The 11,184-nt window shown below is 44.8% G+C and overlaps 1 non-coding gene across 1 annotated transcript; it reads left to right on the plus strand.

Annotated features, from left to right (window-relative positions):
* The first annotated feature begins 10,432 nt into the window (after window positions 1–10,432).
* On the plus strand, window positions 10,433–10,539 carry LOC127492194 (U6 spliceosomal RNA). Its single transcript, XR_007921354.3, has one exon. It is a non-coding gene; the product is annotated as a U6 spliceosomal RNA (small nuclear RNA).
* Window positions 10,540–11,184: the final 645 nt, after the last annotated feature.

Consider the following 11,184-nt stretch of genomic DNA (forward strand, 5'->3'; position numbering starts at 1 on the left):
GTTGAAACGTTTCCACCTTTACCTACGCCTTGGTTTGCTTCACGTGGTCCTTTCCCTGTGGAGGAAAGTTTGAGATCCTCTGTGAGAAGTTGTGTCATAAGATCAGACACGGGACTCCGTGCACACTTACATGACGGTATCTTAGAAGCTGAAAGTTTGGTTTAGTCTGAGATCATGGTTTTACTTGTTTCCAGGAGGCATTAGGAGTCAACTGCAAGGAAGGTTCTCTTGTGATGGACAGCAGGGATATATTCTCCAGTGGGTCTGTTGGTTCATCAAGAGATGGATTCTCTGTCTCCATTTCTCCATCTCCAAAGTAGTTATGTCACTTAACAGTACATTTTCCTCTGTTACTTTTTTCATTTTCATGCAAATTATAGTTGTATGTATTTGTGAGATATGAAGTGGTGCTATGATTTTTAAGTGCAATGTAGAATGACTAAATTAAGGTAATTAATGTATTTATTACCACAAATATTTAACATTGAGAAATCTTTACAAAAGATTTATTTATTTGATTGAGAGAAAGAGAGAGAGAGAGAGGAGAGAGAATGAGAATGTTGGTTGGGGAAGGGTGAAGCCAGGAGCCAGGAGCTTCATCTGGGTCCCCCATGTGGGTATAGAGGCCCAAGCACTTGGGCCATCTTCTTCTGCTTTTCCCAAGGAGCTGTATTGGAAGTGGTGCAGCCAGGACATGAACCTGCACCTATATGGAATGTGAACATCACAGGCAGCAGCTTTACCCACTATGCCACAATGCTGTCCTTAACATTTAGAAATTAAAAAAAATTTTTTTGTTTTATTTTGAATTGACATATAACAAATTGTACATATTTATGGGACATCGTATGATGTTTCTTTTTAAAAACTTAATTTTTAAATTGTCTGATATTAGGATGGCTACCCCAGCTCTTTTTTTGTTTCTGTCCGCATGGAATATCATTTTCCATCCTCTCACTTTCAGTCTGTGTGCATCTTTGTTGCTGAGATGCGTTTCTTGTAGGAAGCAAATAGATGGGCTTTGTTTTTTTATTCCATTCAGCCATTCTGTGTCTTTTAACTGGAGAGTTAAGGCCATTTACATTCAAGGTGACTATTGATAAGTAACAACTTTGCCCTGCCATTTTCCTATAAATATTCCTATTGTTTACTTTGGATTTCCCTTATACTTTTACTGAGAGATTTTCTTCCTTTACCTTCTTTTGTAGTGATGACTGTGTTTCTGTCTTTCTGTGTGCAGCACATCCTTAAGCATCTTCTGCAGGGTTGGATGAGTGGTGACTAATTCTTTCGATTTCTGTTTGTTATTAAAGGTCTTTATTTCACTGCCCTTCATAAATGAGAGCTTTGCAGGGTATAGCATTCTGAGTTGACAGTTCTTTTCTCTTAAGTCTTGGAATATATCTCACCATTCTCTCTTAGCCTGTGGGGTTTCTGATGAGAAGTCTGCTGTGAGTGTAATTGGAGATCCTCTGAAAGTAATGTAGCATTTCTCCTGTACACATTTTAGAATCTTTTCTTTATGTTTTACTGTGGAGAGTTTGATTACAATGTGTCATGGTGAAGATCTTTTCTGCTCATATCTATTAGGAGTTCTGTGTGCTTCCCGTACTTGGATGTCCTTCTTCCTCCAAGTTGGGAAATTTTCTATTATTATTTCACTAAAAAGGCCTTCTATCCTTTCTTTCTCTTTTTTAAAGGTTTTTTATTTATTTTATTTGAAAGTCAGAGTTACAAAGAGAGAGGAGAGGCAGAGAGGGAGAGGGAGAGGGAGAGGGAGAGGGAGAGGAAGAGAGAAAGAGAGAGAGAGAGAGAGAGAAGTCTTCCATCCTCTGGTTCACTCCCCAATTGGCCACAACAGCCAGAGCTGTGCCGATCAGGAGCCAGGAGCTTCTTCTGGGTCTCCCACGTGGGTGCAGGGGCCCAAGGACTTGGGCCATCTTCCACTGCTTTCCCAGGCTATACCAGAGAGCTGGATGCAAAGTGGAGCAGCTGGGTCTCGAACCGGTGCCCATATGGGATGCCAGTGCTTCAGGCCAGGGCATTAACCTGCTGCACCACAGTGCTGGCTTCTATCCTTTCTCTCTTTTCATACCTTCAGGAACTCCTAGAACCCATATGTTGGGTCACTTGATAGCATTCTATAGATTACCAAGAGTGTTTTTTAGTTTTCTAATTTCTTCTTGTTTTTGGTTTAACTGTATAATTTTGTATGCTTTGTCTTCTAGGTCGTATATTCTTTCTTCTGCTTCACTGATTCTGTTGTTAAGGCTTTCCACTGCATTTAAAAAAATTTGTTCTATTGAGGGCCGGCGCCACGGCTCACTAGGCTAATCCTCCGCCTAGCGGTGCCGGCACACCGGGTTCTAGTCCCGGTTGGGGCGCCGGATTCTGTCCCGGTTGCCCCTCTTCCAGGCCAGCTCTCTGCTATGGCCAGGGAGTGCAGTGGAGGATGGCCCAGGTGCTTGGGCCCTGCACCCCATGGGAGACCAGGAAAAGCACCTGGCTCCTGGCTCCTGCCATCGGATCAGCGCGGTGCACCAGCTGCAGCGCGCCGGCCGCGGTGGCCATTGGAGGGTGAACCAACGGCAAAAGGAAGACCTTTCTCTCTGTCTCTCTCTCTCACTGTCCACTCTGCCTGTCAAAAAATAAAATAAAAAAAATTTGTTCTATTGAATTCTTCATTTCCAATATTTCTTTTTGATTTGTCTTAACGATCTCAATTTTGTGGGAGAAATTGTCTTTCATGTCATCTATGGATTTCATTAGTTCATATATTTGCTTCTGATTAGTTCTAAGTATCCTGTGATCAATTTTTTGAATTCCATTCCTGGCATTTCTTCATCTTTACAATCTAGTATTCTTTCGGGGCATCATGTTGTCATCCTTATTCTTGTTTCTGAATTGGTGTACTTGTTGTTTGGCATTTGTGGAGATATTCATTGGTTTCATCTTTGTTTTTTTCCCTGTGGTGGCATTTATGTTCATACCAAGACCCTGTGGATAAGTGGAGTGTCTGCTTTCAGTGAGTACCTAGAGGTGTGTGGTGGGTGTGGCCAGAGTGCTCTGTTCAGTGCTCCAGTGTGAAGGGCATGTCTGAGGTGACACACCCAGGTTTGGCATGGTACATCTTTTTTTTTTTTTTTTTGTCAGAGGGTAGATGTGTTCTTGTCTGTTGGTGTAGACTCGGCTGAGCTCCTCTCCTCAAAGGAGACCAGTACCTGTGCGCTAGCCCCAGTGGGTATATTATTTGTCTGGTCTGCCACAAGGACCACACAAAGGATCTGTGCAGTCCTCAGAGTAAGCTTAGATTCTCCAGCGATGTCACTCGCCAGGTAACCAGGTGGCCCTGATCATGTGGAGCCTCCCACAGTGACTGCCCAAAGTCTCAACACCCTGAGTCCTCCCACACAGCCTCAGTGTTTTCACAGTCCCAGCACACAAGCCTCCTGCAGTCACAAGCACCCAGCCCCCTGTCTGTTCTCCCCACCAGACTCAGGAGTCTTTGCTTGGTTGGTTACTGAGTGTGGACACAAGCTGGCACAGCTGTTATGTATGTCCAAAATGGCACCTGCCCTCTGTCAGTTTGTTACGGGATGCTGTTTCTGTGTGACTGGGGAGAGAGAAAATTTATCCCCCCCCCTTTGTTTTTTCTCCTCTGGTTTGGCAGATACACTATGTCCCACAGGGCTACAAGCTGGATTCCCTCTAGGCTCTTCCTGCAACTTTTTCGACAATAGCTTGTGCTGCTGCCGTCTGGTCTCACCTCACTCTCCAATGTTGCTGCAGAGACTCTCACTGCTGGGGTCCTGAATTGTGTGTGTCCTTGCCTTCCACGTAGGTCTACTGTGTCCCTCTAATCTGCATAGAGTTTCCTCTGCTTTTTTCTCCCTAACTTTTCCCTGAGATTGCATTCGTTCCATTTTTTTTTTTTGCAGAGAGACAAAGGGAGAGAGACAGTTATAGCCAGTGAGAGAGGGAGACAGAGAGAAAGGTCTTCCTTCCATTAGTTCACTCCCCAAATGGCTGCTACGGCCAGCACGCTATGCAGATCCGAAGCCAGGAGCCAGGTGCTTCTCCTGGTCTCCCATGGGGTGCAGGGGCCAAGCACTTGGGCCATCCTCCACTGTACTCCCGGGCCACAGCAGAGAGCTGGACTGGAAGAGGAGCAACCGGGACAGAATCCGGCGCCCCGACCAGTGTGCCGGCGCCGCAGGCGGAGGATTAGCCTAGTGAGCTGTGGCACCGGCCCATTCCACTTTTTAAAAACTATCTTCTACACTGGAGCAGCAAGCTCCCTCCCTACTCTGCCATCTTAATCTAATCCCACTTATTCCTGATTTCATGTATTCTGCTTTTGATGATTTCTATTTTGCTTTTAATTTTGCTTAATGTACTTTCCAGTTGAAATGCATTTGTCTGGTTTACTTCAATTCTTCTGTAAAGCCCTGTTAGGATATTAAATCATTTCTCTGTATTTTCTTGAAGTTCACTGAGTTTCCTTAAAACAGCGATTTCAAAGTCTTCATTTTACCTAGGTTTTTTTTTTTTTTTTTTTTTTGAGAACCTTATGTTTGTCAGGTGATGTCATGTTTTCCTGAGAAATCTTGATGCTTGGTGGTGTGTAACATCCCCTGGGCTTTGAAGGGCCAGTTCTTTCTTTCCCAGTTTTTACAACCTGGCTTCACATGTAGCTGTGCTTCCAGAAAATCTAAGCAGTCTGTTTATTTTCTGGCAGCCTTTGGATGTTTCCATGATTTGAGCACTAGGTGGTGCACTAAATTGAAGTTTCCTGCACGTCTGCTGCTGGTGCACTCCCAACGCATCAGATTTATCCTGAGCTAAGGTGGTAGGCATGCTACTTAGAGTGGACAAGAAGGCATCAGAGAAGGGGCAGTATGTTTCCATAAGCCTCTTGCCAGGGTTGGGGCAGGCCTAGATGCCCAATCCTTTAGTCACCAATTCAGTCAGGCTAGTTCACAGCTGTAGCCCACGTCCCACCTAGACCAGCATAGCTGGGGAGTAGGATCTAAGGCCACAGTACTATGGCCTGTCTGCTGCTGAGATGGACTCACAGCCCAGGGCTGCTGTAACTAGCCACAGATGATGCTGGATGGAATAAAAGTTGAATCAACTGGGCCATGGACATTGCTTGGCATTGCAGCAGGACCACCTGTAAGTACTGGCCTGGGTCAGGGACTGCTAAGTTCTTCCCAGTGTTGAGTTTCTTAGCCAAGCACTGAGTTCCCTGACACAATACTGTTATTCCTTCCAGCCTGTTCAATGAGGGAGGGTATAGTCCCCAAGAAAGGGAATCTTTTAAAAGGTATTTATTTATTTATTTGAAAGGGAGAGAGAGAGAGAGATAGATAGAGATCTTCTATCTGTTGGTTCACTTCCCAAATGCCTACAACTGCTTAGGCTACATCACACAGAAGTCAGGAGCCAGGAACTCCATCTGGGTCTCCCACACGAGTGTCAGGGACTCAAGTACCCGAGCCACTACCTGCTGCTTCCCTGGGTGTGCATTAGCAAGAAGCTGGGATCAAAGCAGAGCTGAGACTCAAACCCAGGCACTCCAGTGGGATGTGGGTGTGGGTGTCCTAAACAGAATCTGAACTGCTGTGCCAAATGCCTGCCCCCAAACCGCAGACTTTTAAATTTACTGTTTGCTTTGTAAAAAAAAAAATCACTATAACGTCTTTATTTTTCCCATTTTTTTCCCTGTGGGGATTAGAGAGTCTTCCATGGACTACATGGACTAGCATGGGCAGTCTTGGCTCGGGACAACCGTGGCACAGCAGGACAGTGTCCTGCAGAATCCATTTTCCCTTGCAGAAACAGCTTCAGGGTCTTTCTCTGAGGAAAGCTGGACCTTGTCATCAAGACATGAAAGCTCTGCTGTTTATGGTGATATTCTTGGTAACCAGGGAGACACAAGAGATAAAAGAGAGGCACAGGGAGCGACTCTCCTCTCAGATCATTGGCTTACTTCCAGCACAAAGGGAATTTTGTCTTCGTATGGATGACTTGGCCAAGATCACTCTTGTGACACCTTCGTTCGTTCCAAGGGCACCCTGTGTCAGAGTCCTTGGATTTGGGAAGGAGGCAGGGTTAAAGGAGAATTACGACCTAATTGAAGGATATAGAATTGAAAGATATAGAAGACTGCAGTGGGAAATTGGAGCAGAATCTCCCCTAGAAGACATTTTGCATCACACATTTGCTGGGGAGAGAGATGTGCTTGCTCTGCACCCCAGGAAGAGTACTGTTACTGGCCAGATTAGCATCAACAGAGACGCTGTCATGGCAGGGATGGACTCCAGATAGAATCATAGGAATGTTGGCCCATGCTAGGAAGACAGGGCAGTCAAAGTAGGGTCACAGGGCGTGGGTCAGCTAGAATCACAAGGGCAGACATTGAGGTGGCACAGGTGGCCTTAGTGACCAATAAAATAATGGTGACCCGACTCTTCCCCAACAGGAGAGATGTTCTGGGGGCTTCATTCCCAGATGCCACTGTTGAGGCTACAAAGTGTACAGTGGGTTCTCATATTCTCTCATCTCCCCAACAAGCAATTTCCCCTGTTTTTAACATTTGCACTGGTGTGACACATTTGCTGCAACTGATGAGTGAATATTTATACATCGTTACTAACTAAAGTCTATAATTTACATTAGCATTCACTTTCTGTGTTGTACATTTCGTGAGTTGTGACAACTGTTTAATCTCATGTCTTCCTCATTATGGAAGAGTTTTACTGCCCTAAAAAATTCCCTGTGCTCCACCTGTTCACCCCTCGCTGCCCTCCCCTAGCAACCAGTGAAATTTTAACCGTCTTTATAGGCTTGCCTTTTCCTGAGTGTCATATAGTTGGAGGCAGAATCATAGAATATGTAGTTTTTTTTTTTTTTTGAAGAGTGTATTTATTTATTTGAGAGGTAGAGTTACGGAGAGAGGGAGAGACAGAGAGAAAGGTCTTCCATCTGCTGGATCACTCCCCAAATGGCTGCAAAGGCTGAAGCTGAGCTGATCTGAAGCAGGGAGCCAGGAGCTTCTTCCAGGTCTTCCACAAGAGTGCAGGGGCCCAAAGACTTGGGCCATCTTCCACTGCTTTCCCAGGCCATAAGCAGAGAGCTGGATTGGAAGAGGAGCCGCTGGGACATGAACCGGTGTCCATATGGAGTGCCGGCACCACAATGCTTGGCCCAGAATATGTTATCTTTTCAGGTGAACTCTTTCGCTTAGCGTTATGAGTATAAGCTCCCTCTGTCTTTGCTTAGCTCCAGAGCTTCTTTCTTTCCTTTAAAATTGCTATTAATTGTGATAAAATGAGTGCATTGCCTTCACCATTTTAATTGTACAATTGAGTGATATTAAGTAAATTCACATCGTTGTATACACTTCACTACCATCCATGTTTAGAAATCTTTCTGTCATGCAAAACTGAGATTTTGTACCCATTAAACAATAGCCTCCAATAGCCCCCTCCTCAAGCCCTTACCAATAATCTTTCTACTTTCTGTCTCTATGAATTTGCTTATTCTTGATATTCATGTAAGTGTAATCATACAGCAGTTTTCCATTTGAGACTGGTTTATTGCACTTAGCATAATGTCTTCAAGGTTTATCCATGTTGTAGGATTTTATTCTTTTTTGAGACTGAATCGTATCCCTTTGTGTGTATATCTCACGTTTTGTTTACCTATTCATCTATCAGCCACTATGTGAATAATGGTGCTCAAAACACAGGTGTGCATTATTTCATTGAGACCCCACTTTTAATTATTTTGGCTTATAAATCCAAAAGTGCAATTCTGGACCATATGATGATTCCATTTTCTTGAGGACACACCCTACTGCTTTCCATCGTGAGGTGCTATTTTATGCCTCCGTCAAGAGGGCACACGGGTTCTCATTTCTCTACTTGCTCACCAGCATTTGTCATTTTCTGCGTTAGGATAATAACCAGCCTAACGGGTGTGAAGCAGTGTCTCCTTGTGGTCGATAGCTTATTTCTTTTCATCCCTGAGGACCATTCCATGGCACAATGAACCAACTTGTCTCTCATTCATCCACTGAGGGGAGTCTTGGCTGCTTCCAAGCTTTGTCACTTATGAATGAGGCTGCCTTTGACAGTCACGTGCACACCCATTTTTGACTCCTTTGGGTCAGGAGTGCCATTGCAGGATCACATGGTAACAGTATGCTAAGCTTCATAAGAAACTGCCAAAGTGGCTTCCACATTTTTTGTACCGTGTTGATTTTCAAAGACTTTTCATGTCTGTCACTATTGCTATCCATGTCCCTCGACAGTCCTTGCTCTGATTTGGATGTTCTTTGAGGAAAAGCTGCAGATGAGCCATTGACTATTGGTTGAGTCTTGTTTTTATGTTCTTTTCCTACAACCTTCCATCATCTAGCCTTCTCGAGAGTGAGGTTGGAATGGATTGAGGTAAAACTGATTGGATTTGGGTTCTGACTGCCAGAATTCATTTTCATCAGTGACTAAAGTATATTAAGAAAATTAAAACTTCTGACACTCCTTCTCCCAAATAAAAGGTGCAAGTCATTTGACTGTTAATGTTCTTTTCTACTTCACATCCTATGCTATTAATTCTTGGATGCGTTTCAGTGTTTAGACCCTTTCTTCAGAGAAACTTGTTTATTTTTCAGATAAGGGAAGATGAAAAAGGGAGACTCTATGAAAGTTTAAACCTGCAACTCAGAATTTAAAATTCCATCCTTTTCAAGAATACCAACTTTTTAAAAACTTTTTATTGACACATAAAATAATTGTACACTTTTGTGGGGTACAGTGCAATCTGTCAACACATTTATACAGATTTTTTTTTTTTGACAGGCAGAGTGGACAGTGAGAGAGAGAGACAGAGAGAAAGGTCTTCCTTTTCCATTGGTTCACCCTCCAATGGCCGCTGCAGCCGGCGCACCGTGATGATCTGAAGCCAGGAGCCAGGTGCTTCTCCTGGTCTCCCATGCGGGTACAGGGCTCAAGTACTTGGGCCATCCTCCACTGCCCTCCTGGGCCACAGCAGAGAGCTGGACTGGAAGAGGAGCAACCGGGACAGAATCCAGCGCCCTGACCGGGACTAGAACCCAGTGTGCCGGCACCGCAGGCGGAGGATTAGCCTATTGAGCTGTGGCGCCAGCCACAGAATTGTTTTTATAGGAAGAATTTCTAAGTTAAAATGATCATTACTAGGTAAATCCCTTTAGAAACATGTACGTATGTTCATCAAGAGTTGTAAGTAGGCCGGCGCCGCGGCTCACTAGGCTAATCCTCCGCCTAGCGGCGCTGGCACACCGGGTTCTAGTCCCGGTCGGGGCTCCGGATTCTGTCCCGGTTGCCCCTCTTCCAGGCCAGCTCTCTGCTGTGGCCAGGGAGTGCAGTGGAGGATGGCCCAGGTGCTTGGGCCCTGCACCCCATGGGAGACCAGGAAAAAAAAAGCACCTGGCTCCTGGCTCCTGCCATCGGATCAGCGCGGTGCGCCGGCTGCAGCGCGCCGGCCGCGGCGGCCATTGGAGGGTGAACCAACGGCAAAGGAAGACCTTTCTCTCTGTCTCTCTCTCTCACTGTCCACTCTGCCTGTCAAAAAAAAAAAAAAAAGTTGTAAGTAATGTATTCGCAGGACAATATTTTTAACACATCAAAATGGACAGTTATCTTAATTTCCATGCACAGTGGATAAGCCAAATGAAATGTCTTCAAACAGTGGAATACTATGTGGCAGTGAGAATGGCTGAATTACATCTACATAATGCAAAGGATTAAAAATGACATAACATAATCATGCATGAAAGAAGGCAGATATAGAAGTGTACATGCTGGGGCCGGCGCCGTGGTGCAGTGGGTTAATCCTCCACCTGCGGTGCCGGCATCCCATATGGATGTTGGTGCTAGTCCTGGCTGCTCCTCTTCCCATCCAGCTCTCTGCTATGGCCTGGGAAAGCAGTAGAAGATAGCCCAAGCCCTTGGGCCCCTGCATCCATGTAGAGACTTCTGGTTCCTGGCTTCGGATCAGCGCAGCTCCAGCCATTGTGGCCATTTGTGGAGTTAACCAGCAGGTGGAAGACCTTTCTCTCTGTCTCTCCCTCTCACTGTACCTCTCAAATAAATAAATAAAATCTTTAAAGAAAAAATAAAGAAGTGTTCATGCTGTGTGGCTCCATTGATGTGAAGCTCAGAAATCATTAAACATATACCTGGTGTTAGAAGTCAGGATATGGGCTTATGTGTGCATGCAACAGGCAGGGGCGCAGAGCTGCCTCAGGAGGCTTTTCAGCTTTTGGTGATGTTTGGTGTCATGAGGTGAGTGCTGGATCATTGGTGTATTCACTTTATGAAAGACTTCACATTGTTTTGATTGGTTCAGTTTTCTTGATGCATGCTATCATTAAAAAATATTTTGAGTGCTCGCTTCGGCAGCACATATACTAAAATTGGAACGATACAGAGAAGATTAGCATGGCCCCTGTGCAAGGATGACACGCAAATTCATGAAGCGTTCCATAAAAAAAAATATATTTTGAAAAAGATCCATTCTCATAACACTTAGAAAATGCCCACAAATTAATATTATTAAAGAAAGAAATAATAGAGGGAACTCAAGACACAGTATGAGGAGTCTTCTAAAAGTCCATGGAAAATGCACATTGTCTTTTCGTTCTATTTTTTTTTTTTGACAGGCAGAGTGGACAGTGAGAGAGAGAGAGAGAGAGAGAAAGGTCTTCCTTTTGCCGTTGGTTCACCCTCCAATGGCCGCCGCGGCCGGCGCGCTGCGGCCGGCACACTGTGCTGATTTCTACAAAATACAAACTCACATATCATATCAACTAATTTGGATTCTTTTGCCATTAACAAGAAGAATGACCCTTCACCTTAAAATTAATTGACTCCGTAAAGTGATAAAGGAAATGGACTTCCCTGGTACCTGCGTGGGCCTTCAGGAAAGGGGAAGCAGCTCTGAGGACCTGAAAATGGTCTCTAAGAGCTTTGCATCCTTTGGAGCCAAGCAATCAGCACTTACAACATGAACTCAAAGGAGGCAATTATAAAAATTCACACACAGGGAGATTTCAGTGGGAGATGCCAAAACAGTGCCTCAGCACTTTCCCGGTGGTGGCATAGATGAAGTTGGACTTCAGGGGTCCTCCCACAGGGA

Source organism: Oryctolagus cuniculus, chromosome 9, assembly GCF_051225735.1.
Source record: "Oryctolagus cuniculus isolate XC-2025 breed Fujian yellow rabbit chromosome 9, ASM5122573v1, whole genome shotgun sequence".
NCBI lineage: Eukaryota > Metazoa > Chordata > Mammalia > Lagomorpha > Leporidae > Oryctolagus > Oryctolagus cuniculus.